The sequence below is a fragment of the Castor canadensis genome, chromosome 6, assembly GCF_047511655.1.
Source record: "Castor canadensis chromosome 6, mCasCan1.hap1v2, whole genome shotgun sequence".
NCBI lineage: Eukaryota > Metazoa > Chordata > Mammalia > Rodentia > Castoridae > Castor > Castor canadensis.
The window spans coordinates 77,075,138-77,090,073 of record NC_133391.1 but is presented as its reverse complement, the minus strand read 5'-3'; the positions used below and the strand labels follow the sequence as shown (position 1 = coordinate 77,090,073).

The 14,936-nt window shown below is 46.5% G+C and overlaps 1 long non-coding RNA gene across 1 annotated transcript; it reads left to right on the top strand.

Moving 5' to 3' along the window:
* Positions 1 to 2,711: 2,711 nt before the first annotated feature.
* On the top strand, positions 2,712 to 11,646 carry LOC141423896 (uncharacterized). Its single transcript, XR_012448659.1, has 3 exons — positions 2,712 to 2,818; positions 9,881 to 10,136; positions 11,271 to 11,646. It is a non-coding gene; the product is annotated as an uncharacterized lncRNA (long non-coding RNA).
* The last annotated feature ends 3,290 nt before the right edge of the window (positions 11,647 to 14,936 follow it).

Below are 14,936 nucleotides of genomic sequence, written 5' to 3'. Positions count from 1 at the left end.
AGGGACCATTCCATAGGGGCTGCAAGATCAAACCAGTACCCATAGTGGACCAGGGAAGTATGCTAGGCCTTCTGAGGATGTCAGTTGTAGAGCTGGACAGAGAAGAGTCTGACTTTGCTCTCTGACGCAGAACCCCAGGAGATGGTTCTAACTTACCTTTAGGATGCTCTCAGAGGCATGGAGAAAGCGAGGCCCATGCTGAACAAAACTTGGCTCTCTGGTGGTGATAGTGATGATGGGACTCCCAAATAATGAAGCGCAGGAGCAACAATTTTAACCTTCCGAGGCCAGGGGGCTATAATGATGATAAGGACTGGCAAGATGAAGCGGTAGCCCAAGGCACTGCCAGAGAACTGTGGACCTGGTTAATATACCAGTGTCTCCTAGGCCAATGCATTCTCGTGTCATTGACAACAGGGAAATGTTCTAAGAAATGTGTTGGTGGGTGATGACTTGGCTTGGGTGTGGTTTAAGTACGACCCCTCCCAAAGGTTCATTTGCTGGAAGCTTGGTCCTTGGTGTGGCAATGTGAAAGGTGATGGAACTTCAAGAGGTGGCGCCTAGTGGGAAATAAATAAGTCATTGGGAACACTATCCTCAAAAGGAATTGTAGTTCTCACAGAATCCTGGTTAGTTCTCACAAGAAGGTCACAATTAAAGATCAATACTGGCCTCTCCCCAAAGTCCAGCTTTCTGTCTTGCCCTGTGATCTCTTCTCACATGCATTCTCCCATGATGCCACCCATCGTGAGGCCATCATCAGAGACTTTTAGTCTCCAAAACTGTAATCTAAATAAACCTCTTTTGGTGGGGAGGGAGAAAGCGATTTGAGACAGGGTCTCACTATGTAGGCCTCAGCCTGGAACTCACTATCCTGTTTCAAGAGCTGGGATTACAAGTGTGAAGCACCACATCTGTCTTAAACCTCTTTGTATAATTTTTATCCAGCCTCAGGTATCTTGTTTTAGCAACAGAAAATGGACTAATACAGGATATTGTGCAAATATCATAGAGGGTACTTAAAAACTAAAATGGCTACGACGTTACTAGGCAATAAAATCTTATGGAACCACCATGGAATATGTAATCCACCACTGACCAAAATATCATTAGACATGACTGTAGATGGAGGGTCAATATGGTTACTATTCAGCTTGCAGCAGCAGAAGAAATGAACAGAAAACCAAGGCCTGATACAAAGATATCATCACCAGCCCAATGTGCAGACCCATGCCAGTGTTCAGGGCCGGAAGCCACTGACTGAAGAATTGGCTGGGTCTCCTGAAAGAAGAACCCTGGAATACCATAGCATGTCATGACCTTATTCGTGGCATGTAACACTCCTGTGCTTTCCCCAGAAGACCCTACGGCCATTTATCCAGGTCACTCAGCACTGGGAAACTGGGAATACCCAGATGTTTGAGAATTGTTGGACACAGGGTATGAGTTGACCTTGACACTCAGACTGAAAGTATCATTATGGTTCCCATTAGGTGGGGCACAAGGGTCTGAGAATAAGTGGAGGCCTGGCCAAGATTCAGCTTACAGTGAGTCTACTGGGTCTCAGACTCAACCAATAGCCACTTCCTCCACAACCACTGCACCTCCCTCCCCTTTTAACTTCTTGAGAATAGGTCCAATGTCTTTGAACTTCCCTCAATGCATGGCATGGTGTCTGGCATGCAACATGGGCAAGCACTTAATAAATGCCAGTTGAGTTGAAGCTTTTCTTAACCACTCTCAACTAGACTGGTGCCATTCCTACTCTGGATACTTACAGCTTCTAGCTTTTGTTCTACACATTTGGAGCTGCTTATTCCTCCCTTATTTTTTAATTTCCTATTTTAAAGTAATTACAGATTTACAAAAAGCTGTAAGCATAGTCCTGAGAGGTCCTGTCTACCCTGTGACACCTTCACTGAGCTTTCTCAATAGTGACATCTCACTTAACTATAGCACATTAGCAAATCAGGAAATTGACATTGGTATGCTACTGTTAAGTAGGTCACAGACTTTATTTAGATTTTTGCTGGGGTTTTTTGTTTGTTTTTTGGTGGGACTGAGGTTTGAACTCAGGGTTTCACATTTGCAAAGCAGGTGCTTTACCGCTTGAGCCACACCTTCAGTCTATTTTGCTCTGGTTATTTTGGAGACAGGGTCTCAAGAACTATTTGCCCAGGCTGGATTCAAACCTTGATCTTTCCAATCTCAGACTCCTGAGTAACTAGGATTACAGATGTGAGCCACTGACACCCAGCTGGTTTTTACATGTGCTTTTTGATATGTGTGTAGTTTTATGAAATTTTGTCACCTGTATAGATTTTTATGATCCCTACTATAATCAACATAGGAAACTGTCTTATCACCACTGAGGACTGCCTCTCCCCATCCCTAACCCCTAACAGATCAGACAACCCCTGATCTGTTCTCTCTATATAATTTTGTTATTTTCACCCTGTTGTAGAAGTGGAATCATAAGGCACATAATCTTTTGAGATTAGCCCTTGAGATCTACCCAAATGGTTGCACGTGTACATTTTTATTGCTGAGAAGTATTTCATTGTGGAATGTAGTCCAGTTTATTTATCTGCTCACCTACTGAAGGACATTTGGGTTGTTGCCACTTTCTGGCTATTAAAAATAAAGTTGTTTTGAACACTTGAGGACAGATTTTTGTATGAATATAAGTTTTCATTTCTCTAGAATAAATACCCAGGACCATGACTGCTGGGTCATATGGTAAGAATGTTTCATTTTCTAAGAAACTGCTCTGCTGTTTCCAGAGTGGCTGTACCATTTCAGAGTCCACCAGCACCAGGTAAGAGCCCCAGGTTCTCCCCATCTGCTCCAGTACGTGGTCTGGTCAGTGATTATTTTCTAGCTGTTCTGATGGTGTGCTGTAATAGACCCTGTGATTTTAACGTGCATCTCCAGTTGGTTAATGATGGAGAACTTCTTTTCTTATGCTTATTTTTCATTAGCATATTGTCTTTGCTGAAGTGTTTTTGCCCATTTTCTGACTGGATTGTTGATCTTCTTAGTGTTGAGTTTAAAGAGTTCTTTTTATGTTCTGGATAGAAGGCCTTGTTCAGAAATGTGATTATTTGCAAGTATTTTCTCCCACTCTGTGGCTTAATAGGATCTTTCGATGGTTTTCTTTTAAAGATTGTGATTTGGGGTCAGGTCTGAGGTCTCTTCATGAGGATTCCTCCCTTGTTCTCTTCTGAAAGTCTTACGCTTTACATTTAGATCGGTGATTCATTTTGACTTAGTTTTTGGGTTTTATTTATTTATTTTTTTTTTTGCTTTTTTGTGACAGGGTGTCACTATATAGTCCAGACTGGCATAGAATTCACTATATCATTGAGGCTGGCCTTGAACTCTCAATCCTCTTGCCTCAGCTCCCAATTACAAGCATGTGCCACCATACTGGGCTTCATTTTGAATTAATTTTGTAATAGAAAGTGTGAAGTTGAGCTCAAGTTTCACTCTGTTTGCTTATGAATGCATAAAAATAATTATTCCAAGGCCATCTGTTGAATGATTTCATTTATTGGTTACTTTTTCCCACCCCTCATCTTCCCACCACCTAAAAGCAGGGACCACATTGTATGCCTCTGGCATCTCCCATTTCTTCATTCATTCAACAAAATTAATTGAATATTCATTATATGCCAGGAATTATGCTAGGCCTTTATAATATACCTATTCTCATGGAACTTATAACTTAGTAGAGGAGAATAACAAGAAAAAGGCAAAAAAGTTGGGCCCCAGTGGCTCACACCTGTAATCCTAGCTACTCAGGAGGCAGAGATTGGGAGGATCACAGTTCGAAGCCAGTTCAGGCAAATAGTTTGTGAGACCCTATCTCAAAAAAAAGGTGGGGGGGGGCTGGTGGAGTGGCTCAAGGTGTAGGCCCTGAATTCAAGCCCCAGCACTGCAAAGAAAAAAGGCAAAAAATAGTTGGTTGTCACAGTGGTGGGGTGTTCTGAGAGAAATGAAAGCCTTGCGAGATAAAGATTAATGAGAAGACAGCTCATTAATGAGCTAGACAGCTACTCTCAGAGAAGGTAAGACTTTGAGATTTGTAGTAAGCTAAGACTTTAGGATTTATAATACTGTGAATGTGAAGAAGCAAGAGGGGAGCAGAAAGCCCTCTTTATGGCTCAGCCATCTATCCATCTCTACACCCTCCAAACCTCACAGCTGGAAAAGCACATGAAAATATTCTACACCACCATCAAAAGGTGCTGTGTAACTTTTTCTTCCGACACTGAAACTTCTGCACCATGATGCTCAGTGAAAAAAGCTTCAGAAAATGATGTCGCCTTCCCCCCATACGTCCTTTAGCCACCAGAGTTCCCCAAGGCCCTGATTTCTTCTCCTTAGTCAGAAGTTAGTGACAGGCGGGAAAAAAGCTCCAGTATTTGAGAAGTTCCAGGTAGTCTCTGGTTACTGATCAATGGACCTCCTCTCCTCCCCCACTCTCCATTCTCAAGTCTACCTGGGGAGAAAGCAGATGTTCCCAGCCTATTATGCTGGCTGGGGGGACTTGGAAGTCCATGGCCCCACTGGACAGAAAGCAGATGCCCCCAGTGCTCCCCAAGGGCAGAGTCCCCCACTCCCCACCCCCAGCGAGCCAGCAGGAACCCAGAATGAGGGGGAGGATGCTAGAGCATCCCCAGCTTAGGCTCCTCTGCCACTGAATGACTGCAGCCCAGTGCGGTTTTGTGGTTCCTCATGGATTTTGGATGTTCATAAAACAAGCTGCCAGCTGCCTGCCTGCCACGTGGGGGAGGCTCTGTGGAACAAGTGCCTTGCTTGGGAGCTGGGTGGGCGGACAGTTCCCAACACAGCCAACCTGTGAGCTTTCTGGCCGGTCATCTGGGGCACTTGCCTAAGCCAGAGCCTGCTGGCAAATGAGGAGTCGACAAGGGGGATCTTCACAGCTGTATGGATTCCAACGTTTCCGTCCTCCACTATGTCCCCTCCTGGCTGTCCCTTTCTCCCAGTCCTGCCCTTAAGCCACCAGGTCTCCAGGCACAGTGCCTGGCACAGAGGGGGAGATCCCACCTTTCCAGGGCATCCTCAGCCTGTGTGTGTTTTGGGAAACGTAGAGGTCTGGGGAGTGAGGATTGAGCAGGTTCTTTTTCTCCTGTGGCCACTGCTGGCCAGTAAGATCTTTTTTGGCAGAGACAAAGCAGTCCAAGGCAATCGCTCTTCCTTACTGGGAGGGAGGGGACAGTGGAGTCTAAGTGCCTTAGTCCTGGCACTCTGGGAATGTGGCCACAGCCCTGGGGTTGGGGCTGCTGTTCCAGCTCTGGGGTCTCTGGATGATTTAACCCTGCGGTTGCCTTGGTTACACAGGCTGCAGCTCAGTGAGCCCAGTTACTCATTACCTCTCCCTAGGGCTTGGCCGGACACAAGCAGGCAACCTCACCTCCTGGCATTTGATCTGCTGCCCAGACTCACTCCTCTGGGAGTGTGTCCCCCAGCCTCTGTCCACAGCCTTGGGGCTGAGAGGAAAGGCACCCCAGCTGCAATGGGACTCAGTCTCTTCTACTGACACTTCGCTCAAACTTGACATCTCTTTCCAAACACTTTTCTCTCTCATCTGGACCCAAAGGCAGCCTTTCTCCTCCTTGGAAACCAGAGACGTCAGTATCCCTGTGACTGGCCAGGCTCTGGGGTGTGGCTTGAGGGTTGCCCTCTGTGTTCATGTGCCCGTTTCCTTTTAGCCTGTCACTATAGGAACTCAGATCACCAGAGTCCAGCCCAGAGGTCTACATAATACCCCCAGATTCAAATAAGCTTAAGAGAATTGGCCTAAGTGCCAGACTGCTGCGTTCAAATCCTGACACCATTACTTACCTTCTCTGCGACCTTGACAAGTCACATAACCTCACTGAGGCTTAGTATCCTCTCCTAGAAAGTGGGAACAATAACCCTACTTCCTCAAAGAACTATGATAGAGGTTAGAGGGAATAAAAAATATAACTGGATAGAGAGCAACTAGTACACAGTAAGTGCTCACTAAATGGTGTCCTTGTTTCTATAATACTTTCCAAAATTTACCCATTTTGTACTCTATTCCCCAAGATGGATCAATGATAGTGAAAATTAATTAGCTGGTTGATACATAAATAATAATAATAATACTGGCAAATCTTACATAGCCCTTGGTTCATACCAGAAAATGTTCTATGTACTTGATAAGTCTTATTTAATCCTAACAAGTAAAATAGGTACTATTATTAAACAAATATCAGATGAGACACAGAAAGGTCAAAGATTCAGATCTAAGAATCTTCTCCAGAATCTATAGTGCTAACCCTGACACACGTCATTTGTTTCCCCAGAAAACACAGAATGGTAGAAGAACCTACCTATGGAGCAAAAGTCAGGCTGAGCTTCTAGTGATTTTCCTAACACTCAGGCAGAGAGCCACCATTCCAGCTTAGTGCCTGGCATGTCTGGAGCATCTCACTGTTGGCAAAACATTTTGCAGTTTGCAAGACAAGTTTTACACGCCTGCAATTTATCTGCCCATTCCAGCAGTCAGGTAGGGTGGGAAAAAGAGAGTAATTGTTATTTCTAGCTTACGAAGCACAGGCTCTGGACAAGAATTCTTCTATTCCTTAAAGCCATGCAGTTTATGTTTAGATATGCTTGAACACCTCTGGTGATGGCAAACTCACTACCTATAAGAGGCACCTGGAGAGTGGATTCCCATGGTTATGTGAGAAGAAAGTGGCCAGTTTATGTCTATCGCAGGATTGAGGAATATGTGCAGCCAGGCCCACAAGGCTCTGCCCCAGAACCCTCTCAGTCCTTCCTCTCTAAAACCGCAATCCCTCCCTCGGAAGGGATCCCTCTCTGCACAGACTGGTAAAGGTTTATGAGTCCTTAAAATTCCTTCAAGATGAGTTGGTATTTATTTCCCTGCAAAACTTATGTAACCGTAGAGGATACTGAGGCTGCCAAAGCTGTCTGTGGTTTGGATGGGACTAGCAGTGGTTTCTTCTGGGAGCTAAACATCACAATGAATGATCTCATACTATCATTTTCTTTGGAACTGAGTCCTGCTTGTCCCAGTGATACCCGAAGCTACCTCCCAGGTCCCTGCCAGTGGGTAGGGCGAAGAGAAGAGGGAGAACAAATTACTCTCTTGAGGCAACTTGGCCACTCACCTTCTCTGAGGAGACTCAGATCTGGTTCTTCACCCAGGACTGAGCTCGGGAGGCCACTGCAATTGGGCTGGCCAGGGGATTATGGGAAAGGCTGGCTTTCCAGCCACTGTCAGTTACAACCTGAGCTTTTGAAGGATGCAGATTCGGGAATTGCAACAGGATTAGGTTGGTGGGTCTGGTTGCTGGGTGATTCCAGGCTAATCCTGGAGAACAGTCAGAGCAGGAGGAGTGGTGTATTGGGAGCTCCCGGCTATTGACTAGAGGTACTATTTATGGAGCACTTTTACCTACCTGGCATCCGGATGCATTCACAGGGGAGGCTGTGCAAGGCAGTGGGACTGTGTCCCAACTTTACAACTTGCTGGCTGTGTGGCACTGGGCAATGTTGTATCCTGTCTGTCCTCATCTCTAAAAACAGGGCTGATAACAGTCCTCCCTAGGGGGTCGTTAGGAAGATTAACTGTGATGGTGCAGACAAAGCTCTTGCACAGCTGCTGGCACTAGTACAGAGCTCACCAATGTTAGCAATAATTACCATCGTCATCAAATTTAATCCTGACAACCCTGTGGGCGGGGACTCTAGAGCTCCCCCCTTGCAGGTGAAGAAATGAGACTTTGAGAGGTCATGTGCTCAAGGTTGTGTCATTAATGAGCCACAGGACTGGAATAAGAAAACTTCATTCCTAATAGCCCAGTGACCTGGAGTTGGGAGAGGCAGCTTGACTGCATGGATTCCTTCCTTAGGGAACTTGAAACTGCCACATGCAGGGCTAGGATAGGATAGGGAAAGCCCACATTCCTGGTCACAGAGGTCTACTCTGGTTCTGAAAAAGACTGAGGAGTCTACTAGATTGTGAGACCCAGGATTGCTCAGAGACTGCTGGTCTTGACAGATCTGAGCACAGCACCTGGCATTCATAGTCCTCAATCTAAGTGCAATGAGCCTTTGGGTATTATCATTTTAACAATGATAAAATTGTTTTCCTTTATCAGTAGTCTATTTGACTTCAGTGATATGATGCAGGTGGCAGACACTGAAGCTCTAAGTCCTCCTGAGAACAAATGCCCAAGGCAGATGAGGGGAGGGGTAGAGCCTGTGTGCTGAGGACAGAAGTCTCTCTGGGGCTCCAGAGAGATCACAGAAGAGGGAAAAATTGACTAGAACAGTCAAGCCCTGGTCAAGTGCCTTGAATTTTGTGCACAAATTATTTATTTTTATTATTTACTTAATTTTATTTTTTATTATTATATTATTGTTGTACTGGGAGTACATTGTGACATTTACAAAAGTTCTTACACTATATCATAGTTGAATTCACCCCCTCCATCATTCTTCTTTATTCCCCACTCCCCCATTCATGGAATAGTTTCAACAGGTCCCATTTTTTCATTTTCATACATGAGTACTTCTGTTTCCACTACATTCACCCTTTCCTTAGGTCTTTCCCCCTCCCACTGGTACCAACCCCCCCCCAAAGGAACTGTCTTTGCCTTCTTTTTCCCCATTATGGGCAAATATTTATGAAGTATCTACTAGGTGCCTGCTGCTTAGGGGCTGCAGACTCAGCAGTAAACTCGAGCTGAGTTCCCTGCCCTGAGGAGGGACAGGGCCTGGTGGGAGAGCAAATGAATCAACAGAGTAGTCGTGGATGCATTGTGAAAAGTGCTGTAAAGAAAGGCTGGAGTACAGATGGAGAATCACAGAGAGGCAGAATTCCTATTTTACAGTGGTCAGGGCAGGCCTCACAGGGGCGGTGACATATTGGCTCCTCGGGAAACAGTGTATGACCTCAAATGGGACTCCAGTTGTAATCCCTATGGTCACAGGGGAGAATTTGAGTCTCTGAGGCCTGAGCCTGGCGCCAAGGCATAAGTAAAGCCACGTTACGGCGTTTCTGAAGACAGTACTGGTCTGGAATCTCAAGAGTAAAGGTCCCGTCCCACCCAGGAGGCTGGGAGTAATTAACAGTGGAGGGGCTTAAGCAGGAGCCTAATTAAAGAAAGAAGTGGAATGCCTGTAGTCAATCAAGTTAGAGGCGCCTCCATCCCTCTTCCCTGAGGGCATAGATGAGTCTTATTTGGGGGAGTTCGTGTTTATCCCCTTGGTTCAGGATCTTCTTACAATTGTTTACTGTCCCCAGCAAGAAGGTGGCTCTGGGTTTTTCTCCACTCCTCTGCAAAGCATTTTCAACTTCTAGTCCTCCTTACCCCACATAGACAGGCCCTGCCTGTTCTACCTCCAAAGTCTCTCCCATTGTCACACCCTCAGCTCTACTATTGCTCCCACCTAATCTGAGCCCATCCACATGTCAGGGCTGCTTCTAAAGATGTAGTCCTTCAAGGGTTCTTACTGTAACTTGGAACCAGGTCATAAAAACCCCTTTCCATGACCTTGGCAACCCCATGCCCTGACTCCTCTCCATCTTCACTGCGCAACTGCAGGCCCAATCACCTACTGCACTCCTCCCATCTGTAGCCTGAATTTGCTGTCCCCAGGTCTAGGTAGGACACATGCAGCATAAACAATTACCATGTCTGCTTAGTAGTGAGGGCAAGTTGCCTCAGTTTCCTCATCTGTCCAGTGGCATAGGAAACCCCACTTGTGACAGTGTATTTTTAACGAATGTTGGAATCCCTGAGTTACCAAGAACTATCCCCTCAGTGTGTACTTTGTATTTTATACTTTTCAGAGCATGTCCCCATCATTTATCTTATTTCAAGCCATTGAAATCCTGCACACAAATCAAGGCGGGCATTATGATCTCCTTATCAACAAAGAAGCAGCCTCAGAAAGGTTAAAGCCATGTTCACACAGGGAATGAACAGCAAAACCAGGACCATGATGACAGCAAACTTGACCTTCCCAAGGATAATGCTGTAGAGCAGCAGAAGACAACACCGAGGCCCAAGGCCAGCCAGTGTCTAAGGGCGGAGCTTGGATCTCAGGTCAGCTGCCACCACTAGGTTGCCTGGCAACAGGGAAATGCTCAGGTTGGGGTATATCCCTAAAGGCCCAGAGCTGGGGGTTTCCTACCTAGTTTTTCACAACTTCCAGATCTTTTGCCACAGTTAACTTCTCCTGTCACTGCTCTTGGCTTGCCCAGTCTTCCCTTTCCTATGGTCCCCACCTGCCCAGCAGTGGGGAGAACTTGGGCCAAGGGTGGGATTTGACTGTGGGTGGGGTAGGGTGGGTCACAGTGCAGCTAAGTTCCTCCAAGCAGCTTATCCACAGCCTCCACAGACCAGCGCCAAAGAATGCATTTCCTATAAGAAGCCCGTTCCTTTCCTAAATCCTCCCAGGTAGGAGCCAGAGAGAGAGGGGTTTTTGCTTCTGGAATTTACATTCTGGGAATAAGGAGGACCCTGTCCAACTAAGAAGCAGCAGTGGTGCTGTAGGGAATTTAAGCAGGAAGAGGAGATTCTGCTCTGCTCTGATAGTTGGATGGGTGCCTGTTTCTTGGGGCCTGAGTGGGGAAGGGAGAAGATGTGCGGGGGAAGAAGGAGGCATCTCCAAGTCGGGAATCCTTTGCCTGCTGTTTGACTTTGTGAAGCTCTTAACTTCTCCAAACCTGCTTCCTCTCTCTATCAAGGCAGGGCGACACTCCCTTTATAAGGTACACAGCTCCTGTCTGCCCGTTGCACGCCAGAACTAAACAAACTGGAGACAGGATCTCAGCTCTCTGGGAGCTTACATTCTGGGAGGGAGTGAGGCAAACAGGAAATACACCAGGAATAAACAAACAAGGTGATCTGGCATCCCAAATATGCTAAGGGTTTGGATGGAAGGAAAAAGGGTATTAAAACAGTGGGGTAAAGAGAGGCCTCTCTGAGGTGAGGTTTGGCTACAGACCTAGCAAAGTATAGGTGGGAAAGGAGGCAGAAAACTGATCACACAGGGATTGAGAGGCTGTGAGACTTTGGAAGGCTGCTGCTGCTGGTGGTGGGGGCTGGGGGGGCGGGTGTTAAGTTAGGCAGGGCTGTGAGGGATTGGACTCATGTTTGAAAAGATTGTTCTCTGAATTTTGCTGAGCCTCATTTTTCCCGCCTGTTAAAGTGGGTGTAATGATACATATGTTACAGGATTACTGAGAAGATTAGAAGACTCAAAAGCAACAGGCAAGTGGCTTTAACACACAACCGACATGTACAACAACTGGAATCCCCTGTAAAGACCTTTTACAGGATATGAAAAAGACCTTCTAGGGGTTGCTCCTAACGGGTTAATCAAACCTGTCTTGGGAAAAGCGACCCTGTGCTGCTAACATAACGAGAAAGGATGCAATTCAGGCTGTTTATTTTTTAGAGATGTGATACTTCTATTAAGCAATCACCCTGTTTATGTCACTGCTAATTGAAGTAAATTGCCTTCTGCAATCAAATCGGGAAGTTCCTCCTTCCGATCATGAGGGGACGTGGACTCCGGTTCCTGATTTCCAGTATTTAGTCTGACTTGAGACTTGCCCTTTAATTAATTGCATACATTCCACTGATTTCCTTAAACGTGCATTTGGTTTGCTGTTGAGTAGGCAGGGTGATGAGCTGGTTCTGAAATTGCCCTCTGGGATGGGAAATGGACCTTCTCCTCCGCCCCTCTCCCCAGCTAGGGCAGCCTTCCAGGTGTTAGTGGGCCTTGGACTTTGGAGCAGATGTAAGAGGTGGAAGTGAGAGGCAGTAGAGGCAGGTGTGAGTGCTGCTGGTCCAGAATCTTCTTGGTACACCAGTCCAGTGGGGAGCTCTGGCATGTTAGGGCTACAGGTGTCCCATGAGCCATTTCCTCTGCCTGCACCGTTGAGAGTGGCGCAGGAGGGAGTGGGGAGAGCCAGGCACAGAGCAATATACCATCCCAGGCAGAATAGAAGCACCCCAAGAGTCCTCCGGTGCCACCACCACGTGGGAGGGAGCACTGAGTTCTAAGGCTCGTGGTCCAACCCCAGGGAGGGTTACTCAGTCCTGCCCCTAGTCTTGGCAGGCAGAAGCAGAAAGGAAGAGCAGGGAGGAGTAGTCTCTGATGTTGAATAGAGCTGTTAGGTGAGGCCCTCTGAAGGCCTCTTTCTAGGCAGACAAGAAGATCAGCAGAAAGTACACCCTGTCATTCATCCTCGCTGCTGAGAAGAAAATAGAGAGCCCCGGGCTTAGCTTATGGTGGGCCATGTGGGGTGCTTTGTCTTAAGGGTGGGCAGCAGGTCTTCATGCACCAACTCTAGGCCCCATAGAGGGCAGCCTTGAAGGCCTGCTCAGTGGCTGTTCCTCCCTGAAGTCCTGCCTGCTGCTCTGGGCAGGAGCCAATTCCCCAATCCCATGGTGCTGTGTGCTCTGGGCCGGTACAGTACCCCTACCCTGCAGCAGATGCTACATTTGAGTTTCCTCATCCGCTCACAACGAACCCGCCACAAGTGAGAGACTCTGGGGTATTCCAATGCCGTTCCAGCCCCCTTCGGAGAGCTGACGGTGTGGTGGAGGAGTTGGCATAATCAGAAGCCAAGTTCGCCAGCTAGAAGGAGGAAGATTTCCTGAGATTTTCATTCCCTGCATTGTGCTACGTGCTTTGTATCCACGAATTACAGCCCTACGGGGGAGGGGCTCGGAGTGCTGAGTTTGGAGATAGTCAAACCACTTTGGAAAACAGTGTGGCTGTTTCTCAGAGAGTTAGTCATAACTTCGCCATTCCGCCGAGCAATTCCACTTCTGGAAACACACACTCAAAAGAACTGAAAACCTGTGTCTGCTCAAAAACATATACACAATGGTTCATAGCAATATTATCTATAATAGCCCCAAGCTGGAAGCAATGCAAATGCATATCTGCTGATGCGTTAACAAAATGTAACTTACCCACACAATGGCTTATTATTCAATAATAAAGAAGAATGAAGTACTGACACATGCTACAACGTGATAAACCTCAAAAACATTATGCTATGTGACACAACCAGTCACAAAAGGGCACCTATCATATGATTCTGTTTGTACACTATGTCCAGAGCCTATGCAGACAGAGTAGATTTGGGATTGTGGGAGGCTGAAAATGCGATGCAGATCAGCTATGAATAGGCACCAGGGTCTTATTGGGGTGATAGAAATGTCCTAAACTGGATTATGGCGATGGCTATACAACTCAGTAAATTTACTACAAATTATTTGTACACTTTAAGTGGGTGAGTTTAATGAATATAAAACCTGTGTCAATGAAGTTGTTTTAAAAACTTTGAGCAAGTAAGACTGAGTAACTTGTCTGAAGTGTTAAAGAATGAGGCCAAAAGTCAAATCTAAGTAGCATGGGTCCAGGAACCGCATTTCTGACCACTAGGCAGGATGGCTGAAGGAGGCCAGCTTTCTTGGAAGAGGTAACACACAGATTATGTTACCTCCACCAGGGAGCCTTCTGGGCTTCCATCTTCCTTTTTAAGTGCTGGATCAAAATGCCAATGACCCATCCTTGGGAAGCTAAGATCAGGAGGATCATGGTTGGAGGCCAATCCAGGCAAAAAATTTGCAAGACCCCATCTCTATCACTATCTGGGCACAAGCTTGTCATCCCAGATTTACAGGAGGCTGAGATCTGGAGGATCACAGTTGCAGACCAGCTGGTGGAGGAGGGTCTCGGGGAGGTGGGAGTAAGGGAGTTTGCAAGACCCCATCTCAACAGAAGAAATCTGGGTGCATTGGTGCATGCCTGTACAGCAAGAAAAGTAAAATAGAATCATGGTCAAAAAATGAGAACTTATCTCCAAAATAGCCAACTCAAAAAGGGCTGGTATTATGTGGCCCAAGTGGTAGAGTACCTGCTGAGCAAGTTCAAAGCCCTGGGTTCAAGTGCTAGTACCACAAAAAAAAAAAAAAGAGCCAGATCACATTGAGTTCACAAAAGAGCCAAAGTCCATAGAAAGAGAAGGGGAAAGGTGCCAGCCATCTTCTCTCTCTAAGGAAAATCTGTGGTCTGGTGGCAGATGTGGGCTCTGGGTGAGGTTCTGACCCTGTCTATGTCCAGGACTGGTTCCCATGTCCTCTGCCCCTCTCCATGTTCGCAAGAGGGACAATTCTTTTCTTCAGACTCCTTGGAAATTCTGAGCTTTCTGGGAGTTCCTTCCAGAAGCACATTTGAATTAGGGCCAGGAAGGCAGAGGGAACAAAAGCTTTAGAAAGCATTTTCCAAAACCTTTCCAGTTTGGTCCGTGCTGACTAGTCACAGTGGTGTACAAAGAGCAAGGTGGTGGGAGCCCCTCTGCCCAGTGCAGGCAAGAAGGGTGTGCATTGTCCACAGAGAAAGAAAAGTCAAGAAAAAAACCCATGTAAAGGACAGTTTGCCATACACAGTTTTAAACAATGCCAGCAATAAAATATTCCTCCCCACCAGGGCAGGCTGCTCCTGTGCCCTGCCCTTGATATGTCACTGTTATGGCAAGACAATCTAATAGTAGGTTAACAGATACTCATGACAAACTGGCTTAAGCCAAAAAGGAAATATGTTCTAGAGTACTGGGGTCCCTCAGGGAGAAACCCCTGGATGATGTCTCTCTCCTTTCCCCAGAGACTGTCTATCTACACATTGCCTTTCCTAGTTTTACAGAAGCCATCCATCCTCAATCCAGCAGCCAGCAGACACTGGCCTGTGTCCCTTAGTTCCAATTCCAAATTCCTGGGAGGCTGGATCTAATTGTTCTAGTGTAAATAGCAACAAAAGGAGGACTTTCTGAAAATGAGGGCTTTCAGCAGTTGTGTTTCAGCACACGGGAGTTGTGTGCTGGC